Raw genomic sequence first — 12053 nt, forward strand, 5'->3', positions numbered from 1 at the left:
TCCCCAGTCTACAGCCCGGATTTAGCAAACTAATTGAGTATGTGCCTAAGTCTTTTTGAAGTAAATAGGACTAAGCACATGCTTCAGTGCTTGGCTGAAAAACGATGATTTTATGAATATATTTAAAGTTTAGCACATAAAAGCTCTGTTAAATCAGGGCCTATTTAGAGGCCCCCACAGTGCGAAAATGAAGTGTTTCAGGGATGCACACAGTCACCTATAATGGTAGGAAATAACTTCAACTGTGAGGAGGAATCAATGAATCTATCAGCAGTGATCACACTTTCAGAACATTCTCAAGTCTCAATGCCTTGTGCTCCCAGTTAACAGCTGCCATAAATGAAATGTGCTGGTCTGCTTTATTACATGTGAAAAATGTATGATCCTCTTTGTTCAATTTCTCAGTGCTGTGTATAGATTTTTTTTTGAGTCATCCTCATCTATATTTTGAGAATAAAAATCACTGCAGCTGGAATATGTAGTTTTGGCCATGTTCTTAGTTCAACAAAGCCAGGAGGAACACAGCGTTCAAGTGAATACATAACGTTTTGTTAGACATTTGGCAACTTTACATGAATAGATTTTTACAAATAACAAATTGTGCCTGTCAGCATGACACACGTTGTGTATCTCGTAATGTACAGTACTTCTGAAATTGGCTAATAGTTGTATTTGTGCATATGTATACAAACAGCATGAGTGTAAAGTATCATAATATATACATATCTAGCGATATGATTCCTGTGCAGTTAATAGGTTTGTTTTCCTTTTAAAAACAAGCTTGTGTGAAGTGAGACAAACTGCTAATCTTTAAATGGTCTATACTAAAATGGGCCAGTGTGTGAAGCCAGAAATGATGGTCGGTTGCTAGTTTTCTCAGTCCACCAAAGCTATGGAGGGAAAAGGATGTGTATACTGTGACAAAGTTCCTGGTCTACCTTGGTGGGTCTTGCACTTATTGGCGGATTTGCTCAACTTGGAGCCCTCAGCTTGGCAGTTTTTCTGAACCCACAGTCCAGGTTGACTCCTCCTGTGTCTGACAAGGAGTTGGGAGGATTTGGGGGGAACCCGGGCCCACCCTCTACTCCGGGTTCCAGCCCAGGGCCCTGTGGAATGCAGCTGTCTAGAGTGCCTCTTGGAACAGCTGTGCGACAGCTACAATTCCCTGGGCTACTTCCCCATGGCCTCCTCCCAACACCTTCTTTATCCTCACTGTAGGACCTTCCTCCTGGTGTCTGATAATGCTTGTACACCTCAGTCCTCCAACAGTCCGCTTTCTCACTCTCAGCTCCTAGTGCCTCTTGCTCCCAGCTCCTCATACGCACACCACAAACTGAAGTGAGCTCCTTTTTAAAACCCAGGTGCCCTGATTAGTCTGCCTTAATTGATTCTAGCAGCTTCTTGATTGGCTGCAGGTGTTCTAATCAGCCTGTCTTAATTGTCTCCAGAAGGTTCCTGATTGTTCTGACCCTGTTGGGAAATGGAACGTCTCTCGCTTGCTCCTCAGCTATCTGCTTTCTGTTCTTTCCTAAAGCCCCCTTGCCTGGATTTTTCTTACTTTTTGAACCTGCCTTAGTCCCCCCACGACCAGGCCAGATGCTTTTTTTGCTTTGTTTTTGTTTTTTGTTTTTTTTTCTTGCTACTTGCTGGTCGGCCCTCAGCTTGCCGCCAGCACCCCCCCCCCCACGCCTGCTTTCGGGCGCAGCTATTTGCCTCAGCTGAGCCCCCTGGAGGAGGGGGGGGGGAAGATTGCTGATTTTGCTGTCCGGAGGGGGGAGTGGACACCCCCAGACCCAGCAGTTTTGCTGGCAGCTCGGACTTTACAACATTCTCAGCATGCCGAAAGCCTTGGAACACAGCCAACACAGCTGCAGAAGAAGATTTCAGAAGACAGGAGAAATAACCCAGGAGAGCTATAAATCATCGTGAAGGGGGCCGTAAGACTGAGTAATTTTCTGAATTATATTCTCGTGGGGGGGAGTTTGACTGTGGTTACTTGCGTTTGTGGAGGCACAGGGGGTGTGGCGTGGAGACCCCCCCCTCCCCGATCCATCGGTGCCCCTACTACAACTGTCACGGCCCCCTGCCATCCGTCCCTGCTGGCAACCTGCCATCTCCCTTCGGATCCAGCTGTTCGCTCTGAACTTTGCCTTTTGGACCGGATATAACAGCCGACTAACCGAGACTCTTTGGACAAACGTGTGTGGATCTGCACCCCCCCCCGGATTGCTTATCCCACAGCTTGCCCCTATTACTGGACCCCGATTTTGTTTCCCCCCCTCTCCCAGTCCAACCCCCTCGGCATCCCCCCCCCCGCCTGCAGTCTAGCGAGGAGGAGTGGTTACTTTCCTTTCCCCCTCCCCCCTTCTCCTTCCGGTGTCTCCCTGTCTCTCCCTGCTCACAATGGCGGGGAATGAGAGGGGCGAGGCCGCTTCAACAAAATTAGTTGTCCCTCCCCCCCCCACCCCTGCCTGACGTCCAAGGTCCCCCCCCACTATTGTTAAGATACTTGCCACACCCCCCGCTGGGGCACCGGCAGCAGGAGGCACCGGGGTGATCGCTGCTGCTGCTGCACCCACCGCCGCCCCAGATTCTAGGAAACCCCCCCCAGTTGGCCGGAAGGGCCAGGGCGGGATGAAAGGAAAGGGCCCCGCTAAAACCACTAAGCCCTCCATGGCAGGGGCTGCCCCCACCGCTGTGGCCTCATCATCAACCGTGGCGCCCCTCCCTGCGTTTCCCTCCACCAGCTCTGCGATTGTTCCTCCCCCAGCCCCCAGGACGTATGCCCGGGTGGCAACGGGCTCCCCCCTGCCTGCCGCCTCGTCATCTCGCCCCCCCCCCGCCTCCGCCACCATCACCAGCAGCCGGGGCCCTTTCCCCGCCTTGACCAGGAGGCACGGTGTCCGTTGCCTCCTGGTGCCCGCCTCGCCCCACGTGGAGACATACGTGCAGGCGTTGGTGAAGGTGGTAGGACCCACGGCTATTGTGGCGGCCTCCAAAATGTATGGGAAGGTCGTTTTTTTCTTAGCTTTGGAGGCTGCCGCCCACGAGGCGGTGGAGAAGGGCCTGGCGGTGGGGGGGTGTTTGTCCCCCTAGAGCCACTAGAAAATCTGGATGTTCGCCTAGTCTTCACCTCCGTTCCTCCCTTCTTACCCAATGCTGCCCTGTTACCCGCTCTCTCCACTCTGGGGAAACTTGTCTCTGTCATCAGCCCTCTCCCATTGGGCTGCAAGGACCCCACCCTCCGTCACGTTTTTTCGTTCCGCCGGCAAGTGCAGCTTCTACCACCGGCAGGGGCGTGTGACGGAGAGGCACTCGAGGGGTCTTTTTTAGTCCCCTACCAGGGAGCCCGCTATCAGGTCTTTTACTCCACCGGAGAGGCCCGGTGCTACCTCTGCTGCTCAGCGGGGCATGTCCGCAGAGACTGCCCTTTGGCCCGGGGGGGAGGGGCACCCGAAACCCCCGAGACCCGGCAGGACATCGGCCCCATCGCTGCCGACGCCCCTGGCTGCCCGGCACCTGAAACCAACCCTCCTCCTACTCGACCCATCGCTGCTCCCATCTGGGCCCAAGAGATACTTTCCCTACAATGCCCGGGCGAGTAAGGGAGTTCCACCCTTGCTAGTACCAATCCAACAGAGTCCATGGAGGAGGGTGTGGCAAGGATATTACCGGGTAAAGAAGAGGGCCCGCCCCAAGGAGAAACCCTCGCCCCTCATGCTGCCTCACCGCTACCCCCCCGAACCCCTGAACTATCGCCTCCGCCCCCCGACACGACCCCTGCTAACCAACCCCCAGACGACGCTATGGAGGGCTGGACCCTAGTCCAGGGGAAGCGAGGCAAGCGGAAGGCTCGAGCTCCGCTGCATCCATCCGACACGGAAGCCCCCTGGAAGACCAGGAAAGGAGACACTGATATCGAGCCTCCCGCCACGGCAACGAGTGAGATCCATCCGCTGGTGTCGGGAGGGGAAGACGGACTGGCATTGGAGGGCAGAATCCCACCTCCACGGGAGACTCTCCCCTCCGAGACTTCTGAGGACGCCCCTTCTGCCTGGATACCACCTGAATCCCCCGCGGACCCCGAGGCAACCATTGAGGCGGGCCCTAGAGGAGAGGCCCCCGGGATGGCAGGAGCTGGCCTCTCCCCCATGTATGCAGAGATTGAGGCCCTAGATTTGACCCCGGTCACCCAGGGAGGGGATGATCTGCTGCCGGCTGGCCTCGAGCTGGGCAACCTTACCCCAGCCTCTCTTTCCCCATGCTCCCTCCCCCTAATTGCCTTCCCGGGTGAGCACCCTGCAGAAGGTGGTCCACCACCTGATGCCATGGCCGCTAAGACCACCATGGAGCCAGTGCCTAGCATTATTGGGAGCCCCCTCCCTAACCCCTTAACCCTTGACTCTGCTCAGGAGGCACTTTCCTTTAGCTGCTTGCCTCCTGAACCCCAGAGCCTTACCCCTGCCCCTGCCCCCACCCCTCTCCCTGCCCAAGTCCCCTCCTCCTGCAATGCTAATGCCGACCCTGGGGTTATTTCCTTTCCGCCTTTCGCAGATTCCCCCCAGGGAGCAGTTTTTGCACTTTCTAGCCGCGACCCATTAGGAGTGGCAATTTTTTCCCTGCCATCCCCCTCCACCCCAAGGCGTGAAATGAATTTAATAACCCCAGTCTGTCAGACGCCCCGTTGGTGGTCCGCACCCTGTCTACCCGCCTTAGCGGACCACGAGGCTGCATTAAGAGCCCCACTAGGGAATACCCCGGAAATCGCAACCCCACCCCCCCATGAGCTGCGGCATGCACTACAGAAGTTCCTAGAGCACACCCGTGGCTCCTGCAATAGGGCACAGCTGGCTCTTCAGCTATGGGGGGACTTTGATCAAATCCTCCAGGCCACAAGGGCCCTTATAAAGGAGGACAGGGGGCAAGGAAGGCGCGGTGCTGCAGCCTACGAGCGAGCCCGCAGCTTCCGACACGATCTCCTCATCCACGGGATGGGTCACGGGTTGCTGCGCAACCCGCCGGGGGCCCTGAACACCCCCACCAACACAAAACCCCCACCCCCCCAGCCCTCCGCATGACACCTCTTATTATTGCGACCCTGAATACCAGGGGCTATAGGATGGCTCTCTGCAGGTCCCAGGTGCTCTCTTACCTTCGGGAAGGGGGGTTGTCAAGGTTCCTCCCCCACTCTGAACTCTAGGGTACAGATGTGGGGACCTGCATGAAAAACCTCCTAAGCTTATCTTTACCAGCTTAGGTCAAAACTTCCCCAAGGTACAAAATATTACACCCGTTGTCCTTGGACTGGCCGCTACCACCACCAAACTAATACTGGTTACTGGGGAAGAGCTGTTTGGATGCGTCCTTCCCCCCAAAATACTTCCCAAAACCTTGCACCCCACTTCCTGGACAAGGTTTGGTAAAAAGCCTCACCAATTTGCCTAGGTGACTACAGACCCAGACCCTTGGATCTTAAGAACAATGAACAATCCTCCCAACACTTGCACCCCCCCTTTCCTGGGAAATGTTGGATAAAAAGACTCACCAATTTGCATAGGTGACCACAGACCCAAACCCTTGGATCTGAGAACAATGAAAAAGCATTCAGTGTTTTACAAGAAGACTTTTAATAAAAAATAGAAGTAAATAGAAATAAAGAAATCCCCCCTGTAAAATCAGGATGGTAGATATCTTACAGGGTAATTAGATTCAAAAACATAGAGAACCCCTCTAGGCAAAACCTTAAGTTACAAAAAAGATACACAGACAGAAATAGTTATTCTATTCAGCACAATTCTTTTCTCAGCCATTTAAAGAAAACATAATCTAACACATACCTAGCTAGATTACTTACTAAAAGTTCTAAGACTCCATTCCTGTTCTGTCCCTGGCAAAAGCAGCATACAGACAGACACAGACCCTTTGTTTCTCTCCCTCCTCCCAGCTTTTGAAAGTATCTTGTCTCCTCATTGGTCATTTTGGTCAGGTGCCAGCGAGGTTACCTTTAGCTTCTTAACCCTTTACAGGTGAGAGGAGCTTTCCCCTGGCCAGGAGGGATTTCAAAGGGGTTTACCCTTCCCTTTATACTTATGACAGGGGTACTCTGTAGTTTTCCTGCAGGAGACCCATACGGACCCGGCCGCCGAGGACAGGTGGCTGCTGGAGTGGGGGGACGGGGTATACTTTAGCCACTTCGTGACTTGGCAAGCTGGAGTGGCGACCCTGTTCTCCCCCAACCTACAGCCCGAGGTGCTAGGGGTCACTGAGGCCATGCCGGGCCACCAGCTGCACCTTCGAGTCCGTATGGAGGGGCTCGTGGTCAATCTTGTTAACATTTATGCCCCGCAAATGAGCTCCAGGCGGCCACAATTTTATCAGCGGGTGTCCGACTTTCTCGGCACCCTGGATTCGCACGAGCACCTGGTCCTGGGAGGGGACTTCAACACCACCCTCGAGGAACGGGACAGCTCAGGGGCCGAGCCGAGCCCAGCCGCTGCGAATATTCTCCAGGGGATAGTTGAACATCACTACCTAATGGACGTCTGGCGTGACCATCACCCAGATGACACTTCCACGTTCACTTTTGTCCGGGTGGAGGCCCATCGGTCACACCACTCTCGGTTGGACCGTATTTACTTATCCCGTTTCCATCTTTCACAGGCCCACTCCTCCGCCATTCAGCCGGCCCCATTCTCCAACCATCATTTAGTCACCGTAACGGTCTCCCTCCGTGCAGAGAGACCAGGGCCGGCCTATTGGCATTTTAATAACAGCCTGTTGGAGGGCAAGAGCTTTGTGACGTCCTTCCGGGAGTTTTGGCTGGCCTGGCGAGAGCAGTGGCGTGCCTTTCCCTCGGCGCGGCGATGGTGGGATCTAGGGAAGGTGAGCGCCAAGCTCTTCTGCCGTGACTACACTCGGGGCACCAGCCGACGGCGAAATGCGGTGATAGAGCAGTTGGAACGGGAGGTCTTAGAGATGGAGAGGCGCCTGGCCGCCGATCCCGAGGACCCGTCCCTCTGTGGAGCGTGCCGGGAGAAGCGGGAGGAGCTCCGGGCCCTCGAGGACCACCGGGCCCGAGGTGCCTTCGTTCGGTCCCGCATCCGCCTCCTTTGGGAGATGGACCACGGCTCCCACTTCTTCTATGCCCTGGAGAAAACGAGGGGGGCCAAGAAACACGTCACCTGCCTTCTTGCGGAAGACGGCACCCCCCTCACGGATCCGGAGGAGATGTGTGGGAGGGCCCGTGACTTCTACACAAGCCTTTTCTCCCCGGATCAGACCGATCCTGGCGCTTGCGGGGTGCTCTGGGAGGAACTCCCCATGGTCAGCGTGGCCGACCAAGACCGGCTAGAGCTGCCTCTCACCCTGGCCGAGTTCTCAGAAGCCCTCCGTCACATGCCCACCAATAAATCTCCGGGCATGGACGGGCTGACCGTGGAGTTTTACCGCGCGTTCTGGGACATCCTTGGCCCAGACCTAGTCACTGTCTGGGCTGAGTCCTTGCAGAGCGGGGTCCTCCCTCTGTCATGCAGGCGAGCGGTGCTCGCCTTGCTGCCAAAGAAGGGGGACCTCCGCGATTTACGAAACTGGCATCCCGTCTCACTCCTTAGCACGGATTACAAAATCGTAGCGAAAGCAATCTCGCTGTGGCTAGGGTCCGTGATGGCGGACGTGATCCATCCAGACCAGACCTATACTGTCGCGGGTCGCAGCATTTTTGACAACCTATTTCTAGTCCGAGACCTTTTGGAACTCGGGCGGAGAGATGGTCTGTTGTTCGCCCTCCTGTCTCTTGATCAGGAGAAGGCGTTTGATAGAGTAGACCATGGGTACCTCCTGAGCACTCTGCAGGCGTTTGGATTTGGACCTCAGTTTGTGAGTTTTCTCCGGGTGCTGTATGCCTCCGCGGAGTGTTTGGTTAGGCTCAACTGGACCCTGACTGAACCGGTCAGCTTTGGGCGAGGAGTGCGGCAGGGGTGCCCCCTCTCGGGCCAGCTGTACGCTCTGGCGATCGAGCCTTTCCTCTGTCTCCTCCGCAGGAGGTTGACAGGGTTGGTGTTGCGGGAGCCGGAGCTGCGGCTGGTCCTGTCGGTGTACGCCGATGACGTGCTCCTCATGGTCCAGGACCCGGGCGACTTGGCGCGGTTGGAGGCTTGCCAGGCCATCTACTCGGCAGCCTCCTCTGCCCGAGTCAACTGGGTCAAGAGCTCTGGCTTGGCGGTGGGGGACTGGTGGCAGGTGAGCTCCCTCCCACCCATGCTTCAGACCATCCGGTGGAGTGCGGGTCCACTGCTCTACCTAGGCGTTTACCTTTCTGCCACTCACACTTTCCCGCCGGAGAACTGGCAAAATTTAGAGGGTGGGGTGATAGAGTGGCTCCGGAAATGGACGAGGCTACTCCGATGTCTCTCCCTCCGAGGGAGAGCACTGGTGCTTAACCAACTAGTCCTGTCCACGCTCTGGTACCGGCTCAACACCCTGGTTCCAGTCCCGGGTTTCCTGACCAACCTCCAAAGATTGATTCTAGAGTTCTTTTGGTCAGGAATGCACTGGGCCCCTGTTGGGGTTCTTCATCTACCCCTGAAGGAAGGAGGGCAGGACCTTAAGTGTCTACACACTCCGGTCCGTGTCTTCTGCCTTCAGGCCCTGTAGAGGCTCCTTTATAGTGCAGGTAGTTCGACGTGGAGCATATTGGCTCACGCCTTCCTGCGCTGCTTCCAAGGGCTCCGATACGATCGGCAGCTCTTTTATCTCTGTCCCAGAGTTTTTCCGCGAGACCTCTCCGGGCTGCCGGTCTTCTACCAGGACCTCCTCCGGACCTGGAAACTGTTTTCAATGACCAGGTCCGTGGCGGCCACCGTGGGAGCAGATCTCCTCACGGAGCCCCTGCTACACAACCCCCAGCTCTGTGTGCAGGTGGCGGAGTCCCGCTCGGTGCGCCAGAGTTTGGTCCTGGCGGAAGTCACGAGGGTCGGAGACCTCCTGGACTACTACCGGAGAGACTGGCTGGATCCCCTGACGCTCGCTCGGTGCATGGGGCTCTCCAGCCCCTGTAACCCCCGGCGCGTACTTCAGGACATGAAGGCTGCCTTGATGCCTGCTGCTCGGGCTTATCTCAACCGAGCCCTGCGCAAGGGCGCACCCCGCCCACCCTCTACCCCAAGTCTGCCAGACCTTTCAATTGGGCCCCTATCCCGTAGATCCCAACAAACCCCTCACCCTTTCACTGCAAGCCGGCTGCATGAACTGCAGCCGGTCAGCTTCCAAATCACGCCACGGAATTATTTATACACACTGACGCTTCACACCCTTTACGCCCACACCCTGGTGTCCCACCCCGATACAAAGTGGCGGGACCTCCTGCCACATTTCGAGGGTGAGCAACCTCGGTGGGCCAGCCTGTATTCCACCTTGGTCCCGAGGCCAGTCAGGGACATTAGTTGGCGGCTCCTTCATGGAGCTGTGAGCACGGGCGTGTTTTTGACATGGTTCATCCCCATCCCGGATACTTGCCCTTTTTGCAACGTGAGGGAAACTCTGGCGCACGTATATTTAGAGTGTGCCAGGTTGCAGCCCCTTTTCCGGCTCCTCACGAATATTTTATTACACTTTTGGCTCCACTTTTCCCCTCACCTTTTCATTTACACACTCCCCATCCGTGGCCCCAGAAAATCGTGGGATCTCCTGGTTAACCTCCTCCTAGCGCTAGCTAAAGCAGCCATCTATAAAACCAGAGAGAGGCGGTTGGCCGATGAAGCTTCCTGTGACTGTAGGGCCATTTTCCGATTCTCAGTACACTCACGTATCCATGCGGAGTTCCTCTGGGCAGCGTCCACCGACTCCTTTGATGCCTTCGAGGAGCAGTGGGCACTGTCCGAGGTTCTCTGCTCAGTGACCCTGTCCGGTTCCCTCCATTTGACCCTTTGATTGAGGGGAAGAGCGAGAGACCCCAGCCCCAGCCATTGCCGCTGTGGATACCATCATCACCACCACCTAGGAGGGGCCCTTTCACACGTGGGTGCACACCCCCCCCCAAACTGCCCATCCCGCAGCCGTGCCCATCTTGTCGGGCACTCTCAGGAGAGGAATAGTTGGTGACCCTGGGCGTGGCACTTGGTAACTCAAGGGGGTGGAAGACCGTGAGTGTCGAGGAAGCCCCCCCCACTCTAGGCCACCAGGTAACTCAGGAGGGTGGAAGACCATGAGTGTCGAGGAAGCCCCCCCGCTCTGGGCCCAGGCAAGCCTGAACACTTTTCTCCCTTGAAGGCTGCTGTGTTATACATTGCGTTTGCTTTTGTTTTGTTGCATAGTTTTGTTTTATCTTCTCTGGTGATTTGTGTAAATGTATTATGCAAATAAATCTTCTTCTGCTTCAAAAAAAGAAAAAAATTACTCTCCTATAGCCATCTGGCCCGACCCTGTCCCAATACATGCCTATAACACCTCCATGATGCCAATATTCAGTGCTAGGGTATTGATGGAAGTGTCATGGTGCACACATGCCAGCACTCCAGCTTATTAACACTTGCTACATCTCCTCCCCACGGAACTACCAGCACTGAGCATTGAGTACTGCAGCACTTCTGTTATTATTGTCCTTCCCAACTTTCAAACTGCCCTACCACAGAAAGCAAGCTTGTTCCTGCCTTGTGATCATCACAAGCATAGGCTACGTGACTCTGAATTCCGGAGTCACTCATGTTTATCTTTAAATTACCAAAGCACAGTACTTTCACATTCTATGCAAAAGGAGAAGGTAATAAAATAGAAGGCTTTAGGAACAAGGCATATCTTGTGAACTAGTCTGCTGGGTACACTACATATTCACATTCTTCTGAAGGAACATCAGTGTATGTACAGTTTAAGATAATCACTATTCTCTGTCTTCTCTTTAAGATACGTCAGTAAATTTAAAAAGACATTCTCAAGTATTACTTAATATTTCTTGTTTTAAAACTTGTCTTTTAGTTTTGCTTTTAACTCTCCTTTATTCCGTAACGCTTAGATTCTTGAAAATAACATTGATTTCCCCTGCTTTTTTATCCTTTTCTTTTTTTTGAAAAAAAACCCCACTCTCCCCCTTCCTTGTGGAGGGCAAGCTAGCATTCTGCTTTGTCTGTCTGTTTTTCTTTTTTGGAGTTAATATTCAGTGATGTCATCAATGACAGCTGCTACGTTTCGAAATAGGATTTGTTACTGAAGTGTTGTTCTCAGTGAACTAGCTGTCTGGCTATAGAAGCAGACTAAATATATCATGGTCAAGCATTTACTGGTCAGTAGCTTTTCTGTAATATTACCAGGACAAAGCAGCGGGTCAAAAAAGATGTTAAAAACTGAAGGATGATCCCATGAGATTAGGATCATTCACTTGACCTTTGTTATAAAGTTCTTGAACTCTTAAATATTATGATCCAATTATTTCTTGCAACTCAACAATAAATTTTATACTTAAACGCTGTATCTTCTTTCACTAGCACATAATCTACTAGCCATATGTTTTATAATGTGAGCATGTATCTCACTAGCAAATGCTTTTTAGCCAACAATAACATCGTTTTGACATAAGTAGGAAGAAAAATATGAAAAACTAGCTTTAGATAAACCCTACCAGTGGTGAAAGTTAAACTGTTAACTCAGAATTAAAATACAACACAGAAAACACCCTCCCTGGGCATGTCCATTGTGAATTCAGAGATGGCGGACCTAGACTATTCAGGTTGGATCTTTAACATAAGGTATATAATAAGAATAATAATTCTATACACTTTAGTAATGGAGACATATGTGTAAAATTAACCAGAAAAGGACAATCTGCAAAAATAAAAGCAAGTGAAGATTTAAACAGTGTTCAAACAAGGAAGAAGATTGTCCACAACCTGTAGAGTAATAAAGCTAATTTTGTCAAGCCTAACTAGACAGTAGCCTGATCAGTAGTTTATGCACAATACTGAATGTTGAGAAAAACATAGAACCAAATGGTATGATTGCATTATGGAGAACTGACAGTTGTGAACTTCTGTAATGAGAAAACAAAGGTATATTCATTTGTAACA

This window comes from Lepidochelys olivacea (assembly GCF_965140295.1).
Source record: "Lepidochelys olivacea isolate rLepOli2 genome assembly, chromosome: 1".
In the NCBI taxonomy this organism is placed as follows: Eukaryota; Metazoa; Chordata; order Testudines; family Cheloniidae; genus Lepidochelys; species Lepidochelys olivacea.